The following is a 7,500-nucleotide window of genomic DNA, read 5'->3' on the forward strand; positions in this document are numbered from 1 at the left end:
AGGGGAGTGGGGGGGGGGGAGTTGGGTCGAATACAGTAGGATGGGAGGGGGATGATAAGAAGGAGAAGGAGAGAGAAAAGAGAGATTAAGAGGGAAGGACGGAGAGAGATAGAGATAAGGAGAGAATGCGTGCATGTTACCTCATATGCACTTCTGTGAGTGTGCGTGTGTGCGTGCATGTTACCTCATAAGCGCTTGTGTGTGTGTGTGCGTGGATGTTACCTCATATGCGCTTGTATGAGTGTGTGTGTATGCATGCATGTTACCTCATATGCGCTTGTATGAGTGTGTGTGTATGCGTGCATGTTACCTCATATGCGCTTGTGTGAGTGTGTGTGTGCGTGTGTGCGTCATGGATGACCCAAGCGATGGTCGGTTGTGGTGGTGTCGTGTCACTCGTCTGCCGTGAGGTACAGGTACAGTATCACTTTAGCTTAAAATTTCTCTCGCCTTTTTTCATTTGTGTTCATTTTTTTGTCTCTCCCTTTTTTTTCTTGATTGTTTGGTCCTTTTTTTGTCTTATTTTTTTGTCGTGTGTGTTTTTTTCGTTTTTATTCGTGTTTCTTAGTTCGTAATTTTTCATTCATTTTTTTTTCTTTTTCTTGTTTTGTCCTTTTTCCATTTTTCGTGTCTTTTCTTGTCACGTCCCTTGTTTCATAGTTTTTATTCTTTGTCTTTTTCCTTTTATTTATTTTTTACTTGATATTGGATCCGCTTATTGGAGAGAAAAATATACAGAAGACTAAAAATTCTCGTTTTTGAACTGCGAGAGAGAGAGCGAGAGAGAGAGAGAGAGAGAGAGAGACAGAGACAGAGACAGAGACAGAGACAGAGACAGAGACAGAGACAGAGACAGAGACAGAGACAGAGACAGAGACAGAGACAGAGACAGAGACAGAGAGAGAGAGAGAGAGAGAGAGAGAGAGAGAGAGAGAGAGACAGAGACAGAGACAGAGACAGAGACAGAGACAGAGACAGAGACAGAGACAGAGACAGAAAGAGTGTTCACTGTTAATGGTGATTGATTTGCGTTCAACGGTCGCGCGCGTGTAGCTAATGTGTGTGTATTGGGGTTGAGGTGTGGGAGGGGGTGGGGGTGCGGGGGTGTAGGAAGGGGGAGGGGGAGGAGGTGTGGGAGATATGAGTGAGAAGGTGGATGTGTGTGTGTGTGTGTGTGTGTGTATATGAGAGAGAGAGAGAGAGAGAGAGAGAGAGAGAGAGAGAGAGAGAGAGAGAGAGAGAGAGAGAGAGAGAGAGAGAGAGAGAGAGAGAGATAATGAGAAAGAGATAATGAGAAAGAGAGAGAATGAGAGAGAGAGAATGAGAAAGAGAGAGAATGAGAGAGAGAGAATGAGAGAGAGAGAGAATGAAGGAGAGAGAAAAAGAGAAAGAGAGAGAATGAGAGAGAGAGAGACAGAGAGACAGACAAGTGGAGGCTGAGAGAGAGAGAGAGAGAGAGAGAGAGAGAGAGAGAGAGAGAGAGAGAGAGAGAGAGAGAGAGAGAGAGAGAGAGAGAGAGAGAGAGAGAGATAATGAGAGAGAGATAATGAGAGAGAGAGATAATGAGAGAGAGAGAGAGATGAGAGAGAGAGAATGAGAGAGAGAGAATGAGAGAGAGAGAATGAGAGAGAGAGAGAGATATAGAGAGAGAGAGATAGAGAGAGAGAGAGAGAGAGAGAGAGAGAGAGAGAGAGAGAGAGAGAGAGAGAGAGAGAGAGAGAGAGAGAGAGAGATAATGAGAAAGAGATAATGAGAAAGAGATAATGAGAAAGAGATAATGAGAAAGAGAGAATGATAGAGAGAGAGAATGATAAAGAGAGAGAATGAGAGAGAGAGAATGAGAGAGACTGAATGAGAGAGGGAGAGAATAAGAGAGATAGAATGAGAGAGAGAGAGAATGAGAGAGAGAGAATGAGAGAGAGAGAGAATGAGAGAGAGAGAATGAGAGAGAGAGAATGAGAGAGAGAGAGAATGAGAGAGAGATAATGAGAGAGAGAGATGATGAGAGCGAGAGATAATGAGAGAGAGAGATAATGAGAGAGAGAGAGAGGGAGGGAGGGAGGGAGGATGGGGGAGGGATGGAGAAATAATTGTGTGAGTTGAGTGACGGGAAGAGAGAGAGAAAGCGAAGGAAGAGAGAGAGAGTGGTAAGGATGGAAAGGTTTGGGCTGGAGGTAAGAAGGATAGAGCTGATGAAAGAAAAAAAAAGAAAAAGAAAGAAAGGAAAGGGGGACGTGAAAGAAAGAGAGAAAAAGAAAGAAAGGAAAGGGGGACGAGAAAGAAAGAAAGAAAGAAAAAGAAAGGAAGAAAGGAAAGAGGGGCGAGAAAGAGAAAGATGAGATAAATAAAATGAAAGCGTGAGCGTAGAATAAGAATCAAAATCATCACGGAAAGAAAGGAAAGGGGGACGAGAAAGAAAGAGAGAAAGAAAAAGAAGGAAAAGAAAGGGGGACGTGAAAGAAAGCAAGAAAGAAAAAGAAAGTAAGGAAAGGGAGACGGGAAAGAGAAAGAGAAAGGAAAGGGGGACGAGAAAGGAAGAAAGAAAGAAAAGGAAAGAAAGGAAAGGGAGACGAGAAAGAGAAAGAGAAGATAAGTAAACAAAAACGTGGAATAAGAATCAAAATCATCACGGACAATGCGAGGATTAAGGTTCGAAAGTCGCACGTTCGCACCGCCAACAGAAAACGGGACGTGAGTGCTAGCCTAAACTACACCATTTTTTTTTATGTTTCGCAAAGTTGGGAACGAAACGTGAATGTTTCGTCTTAAAAAAAGATACTCCATAACAAATCATTTTTTCGACCGTAAATTGGTACATATATGGGCTTAATCTTCTCCCGATGAATAAAGAAATGGGAAAGGGTTTTCTTTATTGCATTCGTGAAAGAATATTTTTAGTTATAGGGATTTTGCAAGTCATGCATCGAAACACGGTTGCATTATTATCATCTTATTATTGTTACTCTTATTCTTACTATTGTTAATAACAATATTATTATTATTATTAGTGCAATTATTACTATTGCTATCACTATTACTATTAGTAATACCATCATTTAAATGTTTATAGGAAGGTTTTATTCCCTCATTATCACTTCGATGAATAGCAGAAAATAAAACAAAACAAAACAAAAAACAAAAAAGATAAACTGAAAGATGAGACATTTTTTATTTTATTTTCTGGAGATGAAAATCAAGGAGGACTTTAAAACTGTTGCCTCATCTTACAGTTAAAGCTATTTTATGTACAGTCTTTTACCGGCATTTTTATTGTCACTATTATCGGGTCTTTTGCCATACCCATTTATAGGCTTGTCATGGTGCTATAAATAGGCCATTCGTATCTGCATAAGTATAGGTTCATAACACCATGATTATAGGCAATATATTTTTTATAGGTCTATCAAACCACTATGATTATAAGTCATATCATCGTGATGTCAGTTACATGTCTATCATCATCATGGCTGTCATATCACTATAATTAGCCATAGGTCTGTTATTATCACCGTCATTGATTCGAAGCATATCACTATAATCTTTGACAGGCCTATCACTAATTCACCATAGTTCTTATCACATCACCATGATCAACTGCAGGCCCTTATTAATTAATAGTTAGCTATAAGTCCGTTATTCTCACCATTATTGACTGCAGGCCTATAACCATAATCATTGATAGGCCTATCACATATCACGGCAATTAGCCGTAGGTCTATTAGCATTACCGTCAATAATTGCAGGCCTATAACCGTAATCAATCATATCACAGTAATTAGCCATAGATCTATTACCATCACCATAATTAATCGCAGGCTTATAAGCATAATCAGTGATAGGCCTATCATATCACGGCGATTAGCCATAGGTCTATTAGCCTCCCCATCATTAATTGCAGGTCCACCAGTTTCCGGAATTGTTGCTTGTGGCGGACTCGATCAATGGAGTGCTTGCAACCTTCACATTTAGATGGGATGGAGCCGCTGCGTTGACCTCATGGCCTGCTCGTGGTGCTGGGGGAGGGGGTGGGGGACCCGGGGGGGGGGAGGAGTGGGAGGGGTTGATGGGATGGGGAGGGAAGGCCAGGGAGGGAGGGAGGGGTTGATGGGATGGGAGGAAGGCCAGGGGAGGGAGGGAGGGGTAGATGTGACGGGAGGGGGTTGGGTGCGAAGTGGTAGGAGGGGGTTGGAGGTCTAGGAGGTGGGAGGGGTAGATGTGGGAGTGGGGGTTGGGGAAGGAGGGAGGGATAGATGGGAAGGGGAAGGGATATTGGGAAGTGGGAGGGGTAGATGGGAATGGGAAGGGGTTGGGGAAGGAGGGAGAGTTAGATGGGAAGGGGGAGGGGTTGGGGGAAGGAGAGAGGGATTGAGGAGATAATAAGGGAGAGGGTTTGGGGGTTATAGATGTGAAGGGAAGGGGATTGGGGGTGGAGGGAGGAGTAGATGTGAAGGGGGAGGTGGGAGGGGTAGATGTGGTAGGAGAGGGGGTTGGGGAGGAGGGAGGGGTATATGATATGAGGGGGAGAGTGTGTGGGTTTAAGTCTGCCAATAAGGGGAAGGGGGGAGGGGGTTGACATGAAGGGGAAAAGGGAGATGACAATAAACATGAAAGACGACGGTAAAAAAAGAGCAGGAGGGGGGGGGAGTGATAAATATAAAGGAGAGAAAGGGGCGAGCGATAGACATTAAGGAGAGATAGCGATAGATAAGATTTTTTTTTTTTTTTTAAGGGTTTTAGGTAATGTTTTTGTGATCAGGGCGAGGAGGATGAGGCAGTTGCTGTAATAATAAATATATAAGTGAAATATGGCGAAAAAAGGATGATGATGATGATGGTGTTGATAATGGTGATGATGATGATTATGATTATGATAACAACGACGACGACGATGATGATGTTAGTATTAATTAGTAATTAGCAAGAATAATTAGTAATAAAGATAATAATAATACTAATAACAATAATAGTAATAATTAATTAGTAATAGTACTAAGAGTGCTAGTCCTAATTATTAATAGCAGGAAACAATTCAAGTAGTAATGATGATAATATGGACGAAAATAAACCTGAAAATAACAACGAGACTAAGAAGCACTCCAAAGCCGCAGCTCCCGAGTTTCTCTCCCGCGGGAGTTGGAGTTCCTCGAGGGCAGTCGCTTGGCGGGGCTCTCCCTCCCGCGGCCGCCTCCTTGTTCTTGTTCTCCTCCTCCTTCTTCGTCTTCTTCTTCTTCTTCTTCGTGTTCTTCGTGTTCTTCGTGTTCTTCGGCTTCTTCTCCAACTCCTCTTCCTGCAACTTCTTCTTCTTCGGCTTCTTTTCCTTCTCCTTCTGCTTCGTCTCTTCCTCCTCCTCTTCTTGCTCTTGTTCTTATCCTTCACCTCCTTCTTCTCCACCACCTCCCCCTCCTTCTATCTCCCTCCCCTCCACCTCCTTCTCCACGACCGCTACTTCCACCTCCTCCTCCACCACGTCCACCTCCTACACCTCCTCCTTCACTTCCACCTCCACCTCTTCCACCATCTCCTCTTCCCCCCCCTCCTCCTCCTCCTCCTCCTCCTCCTCCTCCTCCTCCTCCTCCTCCTCCTCCTCCTCCTCCTCCTCCTCCTCCTCCTCCTCCTCCTCCTCCTCCTCCTCCTCCTCCTCCAACCAGGCTGCCTCCCGCTGGCTGGCTGGCTGACCCCGATGTGAGCGCCCGCGTCTCAATCCATTCGATGTTGGCTTCGATTTGTAAGCGGGCGCCACCGATTCCGCGCACTGGGTCCTCTTTGTTTGGGTTTAAGGGGTTCTCGACTCCGAGATTGAGGCGAGGGGCTTTGTGGAGGAGTGCCAAAGGATGAAAGGGCTTTTAAAAGGTTGAAAGGTAGACAGAGGACGGGGCTGAAGACGGGGAGTGTGGCGCCCGAATGATTGTTTATACAGGCCTGGGGGGCGAAGCTGCCAGATATTTCCAGACTCAGAGACGCGACCCTCCATTTTTCTCCAAAGTTTGCGGCGTTCTACCTCGTTTCTGCGCAGCGCACGTGGAACATTTGGCGACCAGCTCGCCGAGACGAGCGATGGTTCCGGCGCTGGTCTGCCACTGGCGAAAATTCGGACGAAAACGGACCAGGTGGCTCGGGGTTGTCCGCCATCAAAGGTGAATTCTGCGCTGAAACGAGGCATTGTGGCCGCCCGAGGTTGCCGATGCCCCGCGCTCTCTGGGCGGACCAAGGAGGAAATGGTGGGGAGGGAACGAGGCGAGGTTGTGTGCGGGCGTGGGTTCGTGGGCGTGGGTCCGTGGGCGCCCATATGGTTGTGGAGAAGAGGGAGGAGAGGAGTGGATACAGTGCACAAACGGGGGTGGAGACTGCGAAAGGTTTTGTTACAAGCTGGATTTTTATCTCCCCTCTCTCTGTTTGTCTCTATCTCCCTTCCTCTCCCTCAATCTCTCTCCCTCTCTCTCTCTCTCTCTCTCTCTCTCTCTCTCTCTCTCTCTCTCTCTCTCCCTCTCCCTCTCCCTCTCCCTCTCCCTCTCCCTCTCTCTCTCTCTCTCTCTCTCTCTCTCTATCTATCTATCTCTCTCTCCCTCTCCCTCTCCCTCTCCCTCCCTCTCTCTCTCTCTCTCTCTCTCTCTCTCTCTCTCTCTCTCTCTCTCTCTCTCTCTCTCTCTCCCTCTTTCTCTCTCTCCCTCTCCCTCTCCCTCTCCCTCTCTCTCTCTCTCTCTCTCTCCCTCTATCTCCCTCTCCCTCTCCCTCTCTCTCTCTCTCTCTCTCTCTCTCTCTCTCTCTCTCTCTCTCTCTCTCTCTCTCTCTCTCTCTCTCTCTCTCTCTCTCTCTCTCTCTCTCTCTCTCTCTCTCTCTCTCTCACCCACCCACCGAATAAAACCAGACTATTAATTCTCTCTCTCCCTCCCAGGAGTAGAGATGTGTATACCAGCCAAGACGCAGCGCATTTAGGATACAGATGGAAGTCATTTCTAGATGCTCTACATGTTTCTAGGTTGCAGTCTCTATGCCTAAGGACCGCCAGAGGGTTCTCGTCCGCGCGCCGTCGAGAATACCTTGGAAAATGGAGGGATGCTTTGGATAAAGGCGGATTAATTACGAGTGTTGCTTCTGGGAAGTTCGAGAACGTAGGGGTTTGGTATATAAAGGTTGAATAATGCTGAGTACTGCTGCTTTGAAGGCGTTGGGAAATGTAGGGATGCGTTGTATAAAGGTTGTTTGATGCCGATTACTGCTTTTGTCAATTTGGCAAATGTAGGGAGTTGTTATATAAAGGTTGATGTCGGTTTTAATCGGGTTAAAATTTTGATAATCAAATATGTTTGAGAGATTGAATACAAGGTGGAGTTTATTGTTGGTATAGCTTTTCAAACTGGAAAAAAATATATCGGTTGAGAAATATACTTAGGAAAGCTGGTAGACAAAACAGAAAAAAGAAAAATAATAACATCGTGAGACCCATCATACAGAAAGACAGATAAATGGCAAACAAAAGTGGGAATAAAATAGAGCATAGAT

At 45.4% G+C, this 7,500-nt stretch overlaps 1 protein-coding gene across 1 annotated transcript in view; it reads left to right on the forward strand.

The window, feature by feature from the left end:
- The window catches only part of LOC113823456 (mitogen-activated protein kinase kinase kinase 1), a 147,314-nt gene that overhangs the window by 56,166 nt on the left and 83,648 nt on the right, over positions 1-7,500 (forward strand). The window lies entirely within an intron of this gene.

The sequence above is a fragment of the Penaeus vannamei genome, chromosome 39 (assembly GCF_042767895.1).
Source record: "Penaeus vannamei isolate JL-2024 chromosome 39, ASM4276789v1, whole genome shotgun sequence".
NCBI classification, from domain to species: domain Eukaryota; kingdom Metazoa; phylum Arthropoda; class Malacostraca; order Decapoda; family Penaeidae; genus Penaeus; species Penaeus vannamei.